The following is a 16,022-nucleotide window of genomic DNA, read 5'->3' as shown; positions in this document are numbered from 1 at the left end:
TGCATTAGCTAAAGTGCATGTATCTCAACATAATTGTTTTCCTCTCTCTCTGTGGAAATAACTGCAAAATCACTAAGGGTCAGGTCACGTTAACTGTAACTGATCAACAAACCCCCACAATGCAAGAAGGCTCAGAGGACATGGGCAAAGACATGTGCTCATGAAGCTCAGGGAAGAACACAAAGAGTGACCATAGCTGTTGTAAAGAAAGCTGAACTTACCCCAACACAAAGGGGACATAAGGGTGGCCTTTGGTTTAAATCAATGGCACTATCAGTCGAGTGGATTAACTAGTTGTGTAAATGGCCTTCCCTGAGCTAATCAAAAAGGTGTGAATGTTTTCCTAAGCCAGCCAGACCAGCATGGGGGAAGTGTACAAGTAGCTCAGCCCAACAAAGAGTATAAAAACTGAGCAACCAAGAAAATGAACTTTGAAGAGAGCAGCAGGCTTGAGCTGGCTTCAACCCATGTATTCCTTCCCAGCAGCTGGGGATGCCCAGCACCGTGATGGTAAGCATATAGACACTGGTAACAGGAATTACATTTTTATTGTTATTCGACTGTATATTGCAATTGCTTTATTATCCTTGTGTTGTGATTTCAGTATATTGCTGTATCACTCCACTGAACCAAAATCCCATGTAACGTCAAGTATCTTAAAATAAGTGAATTGGGTATTAAAACATGAAAACTGTCCTCGTGTGGAATATCTAAAAGTACCTGGTCAGAGAGTATTGGACTCTAGCATCAACCTAGTCCAATAAGACAGAGGCAAAACTAATTTTGATCATTTTGATTTGACACATCTTCTAATTAAATTCAAACACATGCCTTGCAAGATTGTAAATCCCATGAAGGAAGAGCAATTGTTTATGGATACAACTAGCAAGGATGGCATAAGATTACAGTATGAGGAAATGTAGTTTGAATGTCAGAATAAAAATCTTCATGTTTAGATCTGCAATATTATGGAATAGCTTCTGAAGAGAAGGTGAAGATTCAACACTTGGCATTTGAAATTCCACTGGTAAAATCACTAGGGACTACAACAGAGGAAGCTTGTCCATCTCTATTTTCTATAGCATGTAATTTATTTTAAATCTACTGTATATGCCTACAATACTGCTTCTTTCTAACTCTAATAAGAGTCTTCGGCTTTCTTGTCGCTGATATCTTTACCATTACCTTAAAAACAGGACAAAGAAAGTCAAGAATATAATTTATGTTATTAAATGGGAAATGTATATATTTTCAGGTGGAAAAATCAGGCTACAGTGATCTAAATAATGCAGAATAAAAAGAACTGAATAAAATGCAGTTTACTCATTGTTCATATGAATATAAAGATGGAGGTCCCAGAGGAACACAGCAAGGAGGCAGTGTTCTTAAGGACTGTTCTAGTCAGTTTGAAAGAAAGCAAAATGCAAGAAAGGAGCTGTGCTGGTTTTGGCTGGGATAGAGTTAATTTTCTTTATAGTAGCTAGTATGGGGCTATGTTTTGGATTTGTACTGAAAACAGTGTTGATAATACAGGGATGTTTTAGTTGTGGCTGAGCAGTGGTTACGCAGAGTCAAGGCCTTTTCTGCTTCTCACACCACCCCACCAGCGAGTAGGCTGGGGGTGCACAAGAAGTTGGAAGAGGACACAGCCGGGACAGCTGACCCCAACTGACCAAAGAGGTATTCCGTATCATATGACGTCATGCTCAGCAATAAACTAGGGGGAAAGTTGGCCGGGGGGCCGCTGCTTGGGGACTGGCTGGGCATTGGTCAGTTGGTGGTGAGCAATTGGTTTCACTTGCATCGCTTGTCTTTCTTGGGATTTATTCCTCTCTCTTTGTTATTTTCCTTTTTATTACAATTTTATTTTATTTTATTTTATTTTAATTATTAAACTGTTCTTATCTCAACCCGTAAGTTTTCTCACTTTTACCCTTCCAATTCTCTTCCCCCCATTCTGCTGGGGGGGGAGTGAGTGGGTGGCTGGTGGTGCTTAGTTGCCGGCTGGGGTTAAACCACGACAGGAGCAGAGGAAAGAAATGTGGGCAAGCAAACAAAAGGTTCTGTGAAAGAAATTCTTGCAAGATGCAGTTATTGCCTGGGGATCACAGAAGTGCTAAAGCATGTAAAACTACAAAAATATGGTGCATAGAAAGGCTACTGACTCATACCTTATTCTCCCAAAAATTTAAAATGTATCCCTGCCATAGGGGAACACATAGATTTTTACATGCCAGTCCTCTGAATGAAGTGTCTGGTATTCCTACATATGAAGCTTGAATGGATTAAAATGTAGCAAAGCACTCATTTATGCCACTCTTATTGAATGCACAAGCAATGGAATAGAGAAAATAAAACTTTGGTCATTTTGGCAAACTAATAGGCTAAAAGACTTCTTTAAAAGCCACTGCTTTTCTCTTTAGGGTGAATAATCAAGTGCTTATGAGCCTCTTTATTTATCTGATTCAACTTTACTCATAGAGATAATGCAATAGTCAGAGGTGTAGGTAGAGAAACACTTATCTGTGAGAAGCGAGAGGATCTGTTACCTTTATGTGGCTTACTGAGTCCATTTGCATCCAATTCTAGTATCCACACCAAAAAATGCTGAAAATTATGAAATTGTTCTGTGAAGAACTACAGAAATGAATTGAAAACTGAAAAGCAGATTATTATTGAGCTCCTAGAGTCACTCAGTTGGTCCAGTTTATCAAAGAGATGTTTCAGTCAGAGGAAAATATAAGCATCAACTAGAAGAGAAGACACAGGATGATTAACAGAGCACTTTTTCATAGCAGACAAAGGCTAGATGAAATCAAAAGGGATAAAAGCTGTAGCTCGACAAATTTGATCTAGTTTGTGTAACAACTAGTTTTATACCATCACCAAGTTACAGCTGTCCAGGGATATCAGATTGTCCATCCTTCAAGCTTTTTAAATCCAAGACTAGACATGATTTGAGGAGAGAGACTCTTCACCAATCACATAGGCCAAATGCATTGAATTTATAGGGACTCTAATATTTAAGATCAGATGAATTATTACAATAGACCTTTCTGGCATTTAAAATTCTGAGACTAAAAGTAGGGGTTTTTTTTTAATTTAGTGCCTTTCATCCAAGGGATTTTAAGTGCTTAACAAACACTAATTAATCCCCTCAACACTTGTGAAAAGTACGTACTTATTACTAAATCTGCTTTGCAGATATGTAAGCTGTGGATCAGAGAGGTTAAATGGTTTGTCAAAGGTTGTGCAACAAGCAAATATCAGATCTGGACTGCTGGAAAATCTAGGTTGTGAGTACTCTTATAACTATGATAACTGTACTATATTCTGGATAGAACAACATTGATCTTTTAATTTCTTAGCAGTCAGGTAGTGTTAACTAAGTATTTGTAATGGTAAAGAAACAGGTCTGAACAGAGGAGGTGAGGGACTGGAGTGCTGATCTGTGAAGCTGAGAGGTTAGTGAAAAGGTACCAACGAGAGAATACAGTTTATTTAACAAAACCAGAACCAGCTGATTATATTAATAAAGTTTGGGGTGCAGTGCTTTTTCTTTGTCTAAAAAAGATGGTGGAACACATTTGTAAAGACTTTAAAAGGCACTATTTACTGAAGCTACTCACCACGGACAGCATGCTCTGACTTTCCACTCCCTATCTGATTAAATACAGCTTGGTGCTGCCTGGTATCAGCATGCAGGGTGTTCGTAAATCCTGGCCTGGATTATGCTACATTAAACTGGGCAAATTTCTGATTTCACTGAATTCAGTAGTAAAACTCTTCCAGACTTCAGCCTTTGAGTTTGTGTTGCTCCAATCTCTCAGTCTAAATTAGAGTTTTCACTGCTATTACATTTTATTTCTCCCATTATGCTTGCTTGGGGAGTAATTTCTCCCTCTTGTTTGCAGCATCCTATTAAATTGGCCTATGGAAAACCTGTGAAAATGGAATGAAAGCTCTAAGGCATGCCTTTCACAGAGTTTTCTCTGCAGCATACTTCCCGAGTTGAATAGCTTGGTCCTACTGCCGTTCCTAACAGAAGAGTATTTTGGGTACTGCTGGAGAATGAAGCCAGTACAGCAGTATTCCACAGTACTGGTTTCTTAATGGGGTGGCTCCTACAGAAACCATTATATCATTAGGCAAGTCTTCCTGTTGACTATTCAAGAACAGCTGAGGAAAGCACACAAAAAGGAACTGTAGGTTTCAGAACTACAATATCATAATGTCATATTTGTGGTTAACAACCTGCTGAGCTAGCAGTGATCTGTAATCGGCAGCCATTCCTAACTTCAGGGACCTACAGAAAAGTCACAGCTACAGACTTGAAGCAGATGCTCCTAGAAAAGTACCAAACTCAAATGCCTCTGACCTCCTAGCAAAAAAAGGTGAAGACAAAACTCAACTCTACCTTCCTTCGCAAAATATATTTAAATTGCTGAGTACCTAAACATGGCACTTTACAATTTTTTGTTCCTGTGGGGCCACTCATACTTCAGGGTAGATTGTCAGTGTCCAGTGGTGATTCTTAGAAACACAAGAATACAAGAGGAAAGGATCTCCTAGGACTGAAACCATGAATTCAATGCCTTGCTACTGTAGATGACTTTGCTTCACATTACCACTTGAGTAACCATGGGCTAGTTCATCACTGCTAGATTGTTATGACTTCTATGCCTGCTTGAATCATCTCCTGTTTGCATGTACTGTCAAGCAAAAATGCTAATATAGGATTGAATGTAATGCATTATTTCATTCCAACTCACCTACAGCCTCATACATTTTCCCTTGTTTAAAACCAACCATATTTTCCATATATTCTTCTACACGCTCCTTGACTAAGCAACATCTATCTTCATACCTGCAGAATGCAGCAAGTCAGAGAATTTTCTGTTATACTTTGGAGTGAAATTTGCAAGCTTCTGAAATCCATTAAAATATATACGTTTATTTTTTTTCTGTTAGCTGCAAATAAAACACAATTATGCTAGGAGATCTGGCACAGTATTCTGAGATTTAACACCATTTAGTTGCATATGGCAGATATTCTGTTTGGTGCTGTTAGGTTACTTACTCACTCTGAGTGAAATCCAGATCTCACTGAAGTCCAGGAGGAATTTTGCCTCTGTCTTTCTAAGCAGACCAAATAAAAAACTCCGACTGTAAAAGGTCTAGGCCCATACACATGACTGAGAAGTTATTGGCAAGCAAGGCTGAATACTTTCAAACAATTGTTATGCATATGCAGTACAAACAATAGTATATTGTGTATGTGAAAACTTTGTGCAAGTCTGAGACCTTTACAGCATCTGTATATTTTGATGTTAAACTGCCACTTCTTTTAAAATGCATGCTACCAAATTACAGCCAGCTCTTACAAATCAGTAACAAAAGCAAAAAGAAGCTAGAGAATATCAGGGTAATACAAGTGCAACTATCGCTGTCAAATGTAACCTGACTTGCTTTTTAAGTGCAGTTGCTTAAATGAGTATAAGAAAAACAGATAAATACAGCAGATGAGGAAGAGGGGAAGGGATAGTAGAAGCATCTTGGGAAAACAATACAATAAAGCATCTTTTTTTTTCAGTTCTCTAAAGGGCTGACATGCAGGGTACTGCTCTTTTCCAACCTTTTTTCTTTTTAAATGCTTCCAAATATTTTTAATATATTCCATCAATGCTTAGAGAAAATAATGAACTGATGAGTAGATGGTACTTTGAAGGGATTAACTGACTGCTGCGGAACAAACTACATCAACTGCAAACTAACCCAAAAACTTAGTGAACTTATTATTTATAGGTCCTTTCCAACAGAAAAGCAATATAGTCAAAATTAAGTAGTCTTTCTTTGAAAATTGTAGTTATTTTGATAAACAGTGCTGTCAAAGCAACAAACGTGAATGCCACAAACTCTAGATCATTCACTTTCATGTAAGGTTTACAAGGTTTCTTGTGAGAATACTTCATAGTTGAAGTATGTCTTCCCTTGGGGATCACACAAGCATTTAATTTTTGTTTTGGCATTGGGCCCATTGTGTTTATGAGGTTCTTTGGAGAAGTGGAATTGATGACCACAAAGGAAAAATTGAGAGTTACTTATTTTAAACCATGATTATAACCGTTCAAGATTTTCAGAAAAAAATATGCTTTCTTCCAGATATATATGTATAAAAAGGGACTTTGTTGCAAAAAAAGCTTTAGAGTTCCATATTTAGCCTACCAATATAAACAGTCATATCAGGCTTTATACTATAGGGTTATTTATCATGCTATAATGATATCCTTTGCTGTTTTGCCCAGTTACACTAAATACCATGTATTACACTTTCTTGATCTACAATGCACAGCATTTTTGTTGGCAAGCGTAAGTTTGCAGGTAAAACTTCAACTCAGTTGAATATTCTTTGATTTTTCACATAAGCTTTTCAATTATTAACGAAAATTTATCATACATTTTATTAATCTTGATTTCTCGTCTATCACATATTTAAATTTACACTACAGATACAAGAATCCCTTAAATCCTAAAGCTTATGCAGTGGAGCATGATCTTACAGGTACAAGCCATGCAAGAGAAACCCTGCTGTGGCAGGTCTGCATGATACTGGCAGGACTGTGTTAAGTGTGTTGCTATCGCTTTTCTCGTAAGTGACTTGCAAGCCACTCTTTCTGACAATTTGCATGGATTCTGGGCACAATCAGTTATGTTTTCTAACAATACACTAATGGAAGATTTAGGTGCTGTAGGCCTAATACTGTCCCGTAAAACTCTAGGCGTCCTTTACTGCACCAAAGATAATGAGAAATGAATATGCTCAGTGTGTGACAGTCTCACTCAGTGCCTCCCAGGAGCAGGAAGTGTAACTGAGCACTACTATACAGCAGTTGCAATGTTAGTGGTGCACTGTGATTGAATAAAGAACATCCATTCTGCTGCTTATTAGGTCATGTAGACAAATGCAGAATTTAACCTCAGGATCTGTTAAATGGGAAGATGTGGCAATAAATTATGTGGCAAATTCCTTCTGATAAAGTTCTGATATTCTAATACATGTTAAAGGAATGTCAAACTGGTCAAATCCTAGGTAACTTAGTAATAAAAAAACCCACTGTGATTGTTGACCTCAGACATTGAGTGTCACATTCTGGTTTGATTTGTCAGGGGTTTTTTTCCTTTTCCCTTTTTTCTTTTTTTTCTCTCTGAAGTAAGGTTTAATAGTTACACAAAATTAATTGTTACTCCTATTTCTTTGCTCAAAGAGGATGCAGCGACATTTGCACAGCACAAAACATCAATTGTCACTCAAAATGAAAACCTTTTTACTGTCATAAGTGATAGCAGATCTGACTTCAACAGCAGCCTTTAGAGTAACAAGATTTTCCACCCTGTTTCTGCCATATGCCTGTTGACAAAGGATTTCAGAATACAAAACAATTAGTTTGTTTTCTTTTGTTTATGCAGAAATGCTAAATGCTCTAATGCAAAGAATACACAGTGGATTTTACAAGATATTAATAATCCCTTCTAATTAAGAAATCTGCTTATGAATTCTTTTCATGATCATATTTCTACTCTTTTATGATTTATCAGTAATTGCTCAATTCTTGACTTCGTCATTTCCCCTCCACAATTGTAAGATGGTCTTACATTTCAGAACTGTTCTTTAGTCATCTGTTAGCTGGATTCCACTATCTCCTCTGGTTTCTTCACTTTGAAATGGAAGTTTGATATAATTAGTTCTGAGAACACCTTTCCAATGTCAAATATAAGATGCATGTGTGTATGGCAAAGGTCCAAAATGAAGGACAGTAAAAGCAAATGATTGCCAAAAAGATGTGAAATTAATTTCTTAACTGTACAAGTCTTCTGTAACTTCAATTTCAAAAAGTAATATTTTCATGAACAATTTTCATTAAGCAGTGCAAAGTCTGTACAAAAGCTAAGCTGAGATGGAATATGTAAAAAAAAAAAAAATCATAATGAAACAAGAGGGATCATGAGTGCCAAAAGAGTACTTTCTCTCATCTAAGTTTTTGACATTATGGTCTACAAAAATAAAATTCTCATATTTTCTTCTCTAATGGTACAATGCTTTGCAAGGCTATGGCATGGCTGATGATAAGGAGAATAATATTCACTTAGAACTGGCACAAAGCAGACCACGTCAGCGATAGGACGAGAGGAAATGGCCTCAAGTTGCGCCAGGGGAGGTTTACATTGAATGTGAGGAAAAATGTCTTTACTGAAAGAGTGGTTAAACATTGGAACAGGCTGCCCAGGGAAGTGGTGGAGTCCCCATCCCTGGAGGTATTTAAAAGACGAGTAGATGAGGCACTTAGGGACATGGCTTAGTGGGCATGGTGGTGTTGGGTCGACGGTTGGACTCGATGATCTTAGAGGTCTTTTCCAACCTTAATGATTCTATGATTCTATGATTCTATGTCATTCAAACTTTTGCAATGTTTTCATAAATTCATTCTCCACTACATCCACAGCAGTTTCACTGACAATGAGACTATAATCAGTCTTGCTAAGCAGGCTTAAAAAATTTTAACCTTATTCCTTTTCTGCTTCTGGCTTTCCATGACGATTATCAGACTGACATTTGTCAAGCTGACATCTGTTTTGTTGGCATAGATCACACATGGCAGCTAATTCTGCCGTGTTCTTATTTGGCTGAGTCTAATCTATTGGAATTGAAGAGTCAGCCAGTCGGTATACTGTATGCAATGGAAAAGGCCGCATACAAAATCTACAACAGAAGTGCTATGTTAGTGGACCTCAATGATTTGGAATAAAGAGGGTTAAGAAAATGTTCTCCTAGTCCCTACTCTCATGCCCCTGTCTTGAGTTGTGGTTTAGTTGCTTTCCAGAATGTCTTTGATCACTCTCCTCTTTCTATTGTGTATTGGAATTGACACAAACACAGGACTGCAAATGCCAGGTACCCAGTCATGAATGTGAGATCTGCTATTTAAAAAACATTTAGGGTTCGCTCTTCAAACTCTACTCTGCAAACTGTGCAGAAATGCATTTTTTAAATGAAAGGGTGGATTTTCTCTTAATCACATGATTCTAAGAACTGGCTTTTTCATGAAAAACACTGTTGTAGTACAAACAGTATAGCTAAAGACACTGCAAGTGTCTTCCACATTGCCTAAAGTAAATGTGTCTTCAGCATTTCATCGCTGAAACCTCTGAGATTTCTTTTATCCAACTAAGACCTTCTCAGGTGCATAGCTGCACACGGACTTCTCCAGAATTTGCTTGCTAATTCATTCTAATAATATCAGTCTTGTTTCTGTTTGTTCTTTTAACCAGATAAGATTTTCTCCACAACACAAAGCACCTTGTTCCATTGCTGCAGTACCAGTGGAACTGTTATTCTACAAAGTAAACAGCACCGGTGAGAAGCTACACCCAGTATCCACTGAGGTAACCTTTACGCTGTGCCAACAGCCGTCTTGAAGACCATGATCTGCACAGACCATGTGCCATCCGTGGCACATAACAACTCACTGTCAGGTCCATTGCTTCGGTTAAGAAAGCAGCTCCTCTGCAAATGGCTCTCCAGCACGTAATGCACACAAAGCTTGCATTAGCAAAGGAGCTCTGAAGTTTCCTAAATGGAAGGACGATCTTGTGACATTTAGCTAGCTTTGCATACAAACTTCTTAGAGCTGTCTTTAGACTATAAAACTCTACCTATTACTTGTGCTACATATCAGGGTAAGTGCCTCCAGTGCTAACAGAGCAGAGTTGTAGCATGTTCTGTAAGAACCTACTTTGCAGCTCTTTGTTGTGCTTTTTTTTTTTCTGTTGACTAATTTTCACTACTGTGAGTAATATTAGTTGATGGGTGGTGCTGTGTGAGGAGGGAACGGTGTCAAAGTCTAAGACTTTGCTATGCACTGGACGATACACACAAGCAAGCACAGAGTTTTGCAACAGATAGGAACTGTTTATGATTTTATGGCTTATGATTCATATGTGAAATGGGCAGCAAGAATAATGATTGCAGTTTTGCAAACTTAAATTGAAAATGATCCTGAATGTTGATTAAATTCTGAAAAGTGTTAAAGGGTATCTTGGGAATTTTTTTACTCTCGTGAAGTGTGTTATTAATAATAAAAATTAATAATCATGTTTACTACATAGGGCTTGAAGGCAATCAAGTACAGGATTTCCATCATGTTTCCAGATGATAACAGTAGTCCACCCCTGCCTTGGTCTTCTAACTTGTTTTTCTTCACTTATCTGGACATAGACAGAAGAAAACCCTGCTAGCTGTCCATCCCACGCAACAACACTTAAACAAGCAACAAACAAAAGACTGCATGCCCGTAAACAAGATCAATGATTTGTCCACTAATCAATGCATTACTACAAAACCGAGAACCACATATACCTGCGAACACCTATTTCTTGTCATATATTATTTTGAATTCAGTATTCAGTTTTACCTGCAGATGCACCTCTCTTGGTGTTCTGTTTTTTTGTTTGTCTGTTGTTTTTTTAACCTCCTTCTGTCTATTTTGAAAAGACTGCTTAAAAACAGGGTTTCTAAGCAAACACTGATGTTCTAGACCACCAGCTGAAGTTACTCCGTGCAGAGAAAGCATCCTGAAATGCTAACTTTAATCAAGAGGAGCCTGCAAAAAATGCAGTCTCAGCACAGGCATTTGAACAGCAAGCAACACAAAATATCATTTAAAAACATCACAAGGTCAAACAGGATTAGTATTTACCTTAACTGGTTTCAGTCCTGCCATGTCATCATAGGAGATGCACAGATGCTGAAATGAGAGCCTGCTCATGTAACGTAATCTCTATAGTGTGTATAGTGTATCTGCTCAATACAGAGCTTTTTGCAGCAGTCGACAGGATCTTTGGGATAGCTATATTCATACTGTCTACTGTATCTGATTGCTTTCTTTTGTCTTATACTTTAGTTTTACAGTATAATACTTAATCTTTCTTGCACATATGAGCTTTAAGTACTTGTTTCTACAGTGATAATACCAAAATTGGAGGTTTTGTAAGATACTGGCTCTGTAATAAATTAAAATGCAGCAATAGCTTTCAAAAGTCTTTTTAAAAGATCTTTAAATTAATGTCTTTAATTTGGAGAGTGTGGAAGAACTGAAGTGGATGGAAAAAGGAAAGCTATACATTTATCCTAAGGCCATGGATTCTCTTGCTTTGGCTTTACCCCTGAGCTATTTCAGTTATTCTTATTGACTCAATATTAATGACAAATCAGTGCAATGGGCTTTACTTTTTGTAAAGCCAGAAACTGTACAGAGGATCTTGACTGGATAGAAACAAATGCTTTTATTTGGCCTTTCAAAATGACAGTATTAAAAATATTTTAACTTCACATGTTATTCACACAAATAGACATAAATTTAGAGCTCTTTAAAGTGTGTAAACAAACAAATGTCTCATAATTAGATATTTAGCAAACATGAATAAAAGTATTTGTAAAGACAAATAAACATGAACTTGAATGGTAACACCCTGTATCTAAGTTATTACCTATATATATGGAGGGAACATTACACTGAACTTCAAAGTGGATTTTTCTGTTGTCTCAGGGGGTAGATAAGTACCCTGCTTCCACTTATGCTTTTGAAAATGTCCTACCTTGTAATTCTTTTTATTGCAAACTTTGGAAAAAAAGATCATAAAATGTCAATATGAAGCCAGGAAATCTTTTGTTTTCCTCTCAAAGTTTTCCTCAATGTATTAAACTTCTTAAGTTTCCAGACTAACATCCAAATAGTTATGTGCTGAAGAGGTCTTGCCTAATTTGTGAGCTGAACCTCTTTCGACTACTCAGCCAGACATGGAGATTTTGAACTGACAAATTGAAATGGAAGCAAAGCTGATAACTGTAGAAAATTTTCATTAAAAAAAAATAGCAAATTCTTAAGAACCATATGCAAAAAGAAATATGTATGATTTCTGGACAGAATAACAAGCCTGAAAATGTCTCTGGACGATATCCCCCTAAAAGTTGCCTAGAATTTGTTACTGTATTTTGTGTTATGGCATTTTCTTTTTTTATACAAGGATCTCAAAGTTACTCCTTTGAACACCGAAAAACATGAAGCTATTGAGCCTCAGTACATCACAGTTAAGTAAGCATATGTGTTATCTCTGGTTGGTAGAGTGGAAAATGAGGGTTAGAGAAGTGAGGGAGTTGTCAGACAGCTTAATAAAGTGAATATCAAGAATCTTCATTTAATTCCTCTGTTCTAGCCAGCCGAAAAAATACTCACACACACAAGTAAATACTGGGTCAGGTTTGTCTGCAGCCATTTCATTCTGTTCTCTTCCATAAGATTATTTCTTCCTCCGGGGGGGGGGGGGGGGGGAGGAAAAAACAATCCATGTATGCAGTACGCACACAGAGTCTCTCACAGGTAAATGTATTTGAGAGGGAAAAAATATCTTTCAGTTAGAGAAATCACCTAGAAAGAAAGCTCTTATCTTACTCGAGAATATTTGCAATCAAACGATGAATACACTTCTCCATAAAGAATTCAGTGATTCTCTCTAAGAGTATTATTTATGCCTTTGGTACCTATTCCTCTCATATGGAAATTAGTCAAAGATTTTGTTCTGTATTACTCTTTGACAGCTTACAGTATCAGGGATTACAGTAAAAGATGAGAGAATTTGGAATGATTAACCATTCTGTTCAGTTATTAATTTGCAAAAGTTGAAGCTGAGATTGCTTCTAAGTCATTTTTCAGCCACATATTTATGGGATCAGAGAGTGATTAAAAATATAAGAAAGCGTTGATGCTCTTAGGTCCTGAAAAACATATCACTAGGGATACCACCGATAAACCAAAAAGCTGTAGTTTTGTACAGTCCTTTTGACAAAATATCAAAGATTATTTAAACACAGAACCAACCAGAGGATTATATATTTTTCTGCCCAGCTACTTTTAACCAAATTCTACTGAAATGTTAACACGATTTAAAAATACACATTTTCACAAAATTTAGACAAAAAAGTTTTGAAATGCAGCTATATTCTTCACTGATTTGCAGTATGCAACCGTATTTCCAGAAAGGTCTTTCCTTAATTCTCTGGGTTTTAACAAAAGGAAAAAAACCCATGGGGTTTACTTGTTTGACTTAAAGTCACTGGAGTTAACATCAGAAAAAGATGGATTGGGCCCTAGTAGTTAGTTTTACTTCTGAAGCACTACTCAAATTCATAAAAGATAAAAACCATACACACAAGCTGTAGGAAAAACGTAGAGATACCTTTGTTATTTTCTGTGTTTCATGGGTGCTAAAGTGTCTTTGAATGGCAAAGCAAATTACTTAAATTATTTTAACAATACTACCTACATTGTAACACCAGGAGTCATTTGTATCTGTTTAAGATACTAGGTATTGCTGAACAATGATAGAAATACTATGTGTATTTTTAAGGGAAATCAGCAAAGAAAGAAAATCTACAGATTTATCACTTTTCCCTGAGACAAAGTCTTAAGCTGTGCTTAGTTTAATCATTTTGAGGTATGTGATCAATTAGCGTAGTAACTGCAGCACAGCATATCAATACACTGAAATTCTGTGCGACTACCAAGAAAGTACATGCTGTACGGTGCATGTTAAAGACTCATTTACGCTGTGAAGCTGGAGATCCAGGGGCAGCTACAGGGGCTTGTCAGAGGCAGTTTCAGATACTTACTGTGCACACGTACTATTTTTTCTAAACATTGTATTCAAAACAGTTTAACTGATGTTGAATCACTTGTTAACAGTCTTTACCTTTCTGCCAAATGAAGGCTAATGCCAGAGGCCATTGGTATACAGAAGCAGTTTACAACTATGACATCAATAATTGTTTAATCATGTAGTCACGAAAATGGAGAGTGGACTAGAAGCTGGCATGCTTCTGGGTACTGGATATTTGATGGGTTCATATGAATTGGTTATGATGTAACAAAAAGCTCACTTTCTGTTCATTAAAGTATTATTTTTTTACTCACAGAATTAATTTACTTCTTGAGTCCAAAGGATTTATGTCTTTGTGTTGTTTATAAACTAATAGGATACAGCCACCTACAGCTTGCTTGCTAAGTAAAGCAGGGAAAAAAAAGTATCTTCTTGCTCTAGTTAGTCTTTGTTGGAGGGTTTTTTCAGTTATTAATAGTTTGACTCCTTTTCACAGCTCTGTATGTGTTAAAGAAAAACCCAAGGTTCTGCAAGGGTATTTTATATACTAGATTAAGTTCTGATTCTGCTATTAAAAGTTGTACAGGCCGACCTCTCACTCTTTCCCTGTGATGCTTCTCACTAGGCATGAACAAAGAGGAAAAAAAAAATCATTAAGCTTTCTTTACAAATGTGGCTGAGAAGATTCTTCGGAAAAGAAGTGTTATTTATTCTGCTTCCTGTAATGGCAGTGATTTCCACATGTCTGTCCGTGCTGGATTAAAAAGACTAAGGAAACACTGGATGTGCCCATTCCTACTCAAAGAAGTCAGTTCAAAGATAGCAAAAAATTGGAAATGCTGGGTCTTTTTTAAAAGAGAATTAATGGAAAAAGTTTGGTTTTATGGTGCCTGTTATACCTGGGGTATTCGGCTGATGTACTTCATATCCTACTAAGGCTAAGATATTAAAAACAAGGCTGAAGGAGACCACAGGGAGACAAAATTTAGACAAGTTTTTCGGCCTTTCCTAATAAATGTTTGAAAATGTTACAGATCCTTTGCTCAAAAAAAAAAAAAAAGAGATCGAGGGACTCGAGTGTTTCTTTTTAACTTCAGTCAGTGCTGCCTCGCTTCGATCACTTCCGAGGGGAGGGCAAAGAGCAGAAATACTGCTGTTCTCCGGCAAAAGGCCGGACAGATTAGGTGGTGCGCCCGGTGAAGATTAACCTGGAACCTCTTTCCACGCTGAGAAAAACCACAGCAAACAAAAAAAAATAAAAAAAAAAAATTAAAAAATAGCAAAGCACAGCCGAGACACCCCGGCCCCCACACGTACGATGCCACCGAAGCGAGGGGCGCAGGCGCCCGGCCCGCTCTGCCCGCGGGCGGCGGCGGGCGCCCCCCGCCTCCCCGCGCTCCCGCCGCCCTGCGGCGCCGGCCTCCGCCGCTGGGGGGAGTCGGGGCGCTTCCGAACGGCGGCGAGGCGCGCGGCGCGCCCCAGCCCAGCCCCGCGGGCCCCGGCGGCGGGGCGCCGCGCAGGCCGCCGTCACCCCGGCAACGCCGGCGGGGCGGTGGCGGCGGCGGCGGCGGCGGCGGCGGCGGGAGCGCCCTGCCCCCCGGAGGAGGCCCTGGCCGCCAGCCCGCCCCTCCCGGCCCCGCCCCGCCCCTCCCGCCGGAGCCGCTCACCTGCCCGCGCCGCGCGGCCCCGCGGCTGCCGACGGCGCGTGGGTGACGGCGAGCGGCGCCTCAGCGCCGCCTCCTCGGAGCTGACGGTGTTGGGCGGCGAAGCGCCGGCCCCGGTGCCCACCAGCCGCCTTCCCCTGCCGTCGGTGGGAGGGGTGCGGGCGGTGGCGGCGGCGCGGCCGCCGCCAGAGCGGTTCCTGCAGGAGGGGACGAGAGGCGAAGCAGAGCAGAGCGGAGCGTCCTTCCCGGCTGCGGAACCGCCGCCCGGGTTTCGCTGGCTCATGCAACGCCTGAGCGCACAGTTGCGCTTTGCAAAGCGATGCAGCCGGTCCCGCCGCGCAGCCGGTGCCGCGCATCGCCCGGGGCGTGCGAGCCGAGCCCCGCCGCGGGGGAAAGTGGGGAAGGAGTTTTCTTTTACGATTGAATTACTCGGCATACGGTTTTCCGTGGCAGACGGAAACTCATCTGTACACAGCCCGCGTAAACCCTATCATAGCATCCGGCGTTGAAACGGTTACATTTAGCAGTAAGGCTGCACAGGAACCACTCCGATGTCTTAGTAATTCAATTAGTCAGGTTTCCAGAAGGTGGGGTTGGCTATTTTTTTGGCATGGAGGAGGAGAAGCCTGGGACGACGCCTCCTTTCTC

The sequence above is a fragment of the Aptenodytes patagonicus genome, chromosome Z, assembly GCF_965638725.1.
Source record: "Aptenodytes patagonicus chromosome Z, bAptPat1.pri.cur, whole genome shotgun sequence".
Classification (NCBI taxonomy): domain Eukaryota; kingdom Metazoa; phylum Chordata; class Aves; order Sphenisciformes; family Spheniscidae; genus Aptenodytes; species Aptenodytes patagonicus.
The sequence above is the reverse complement of the archived record's forward strand: the minus strand, read 5'-3'. Positions refer to the sequence as shown.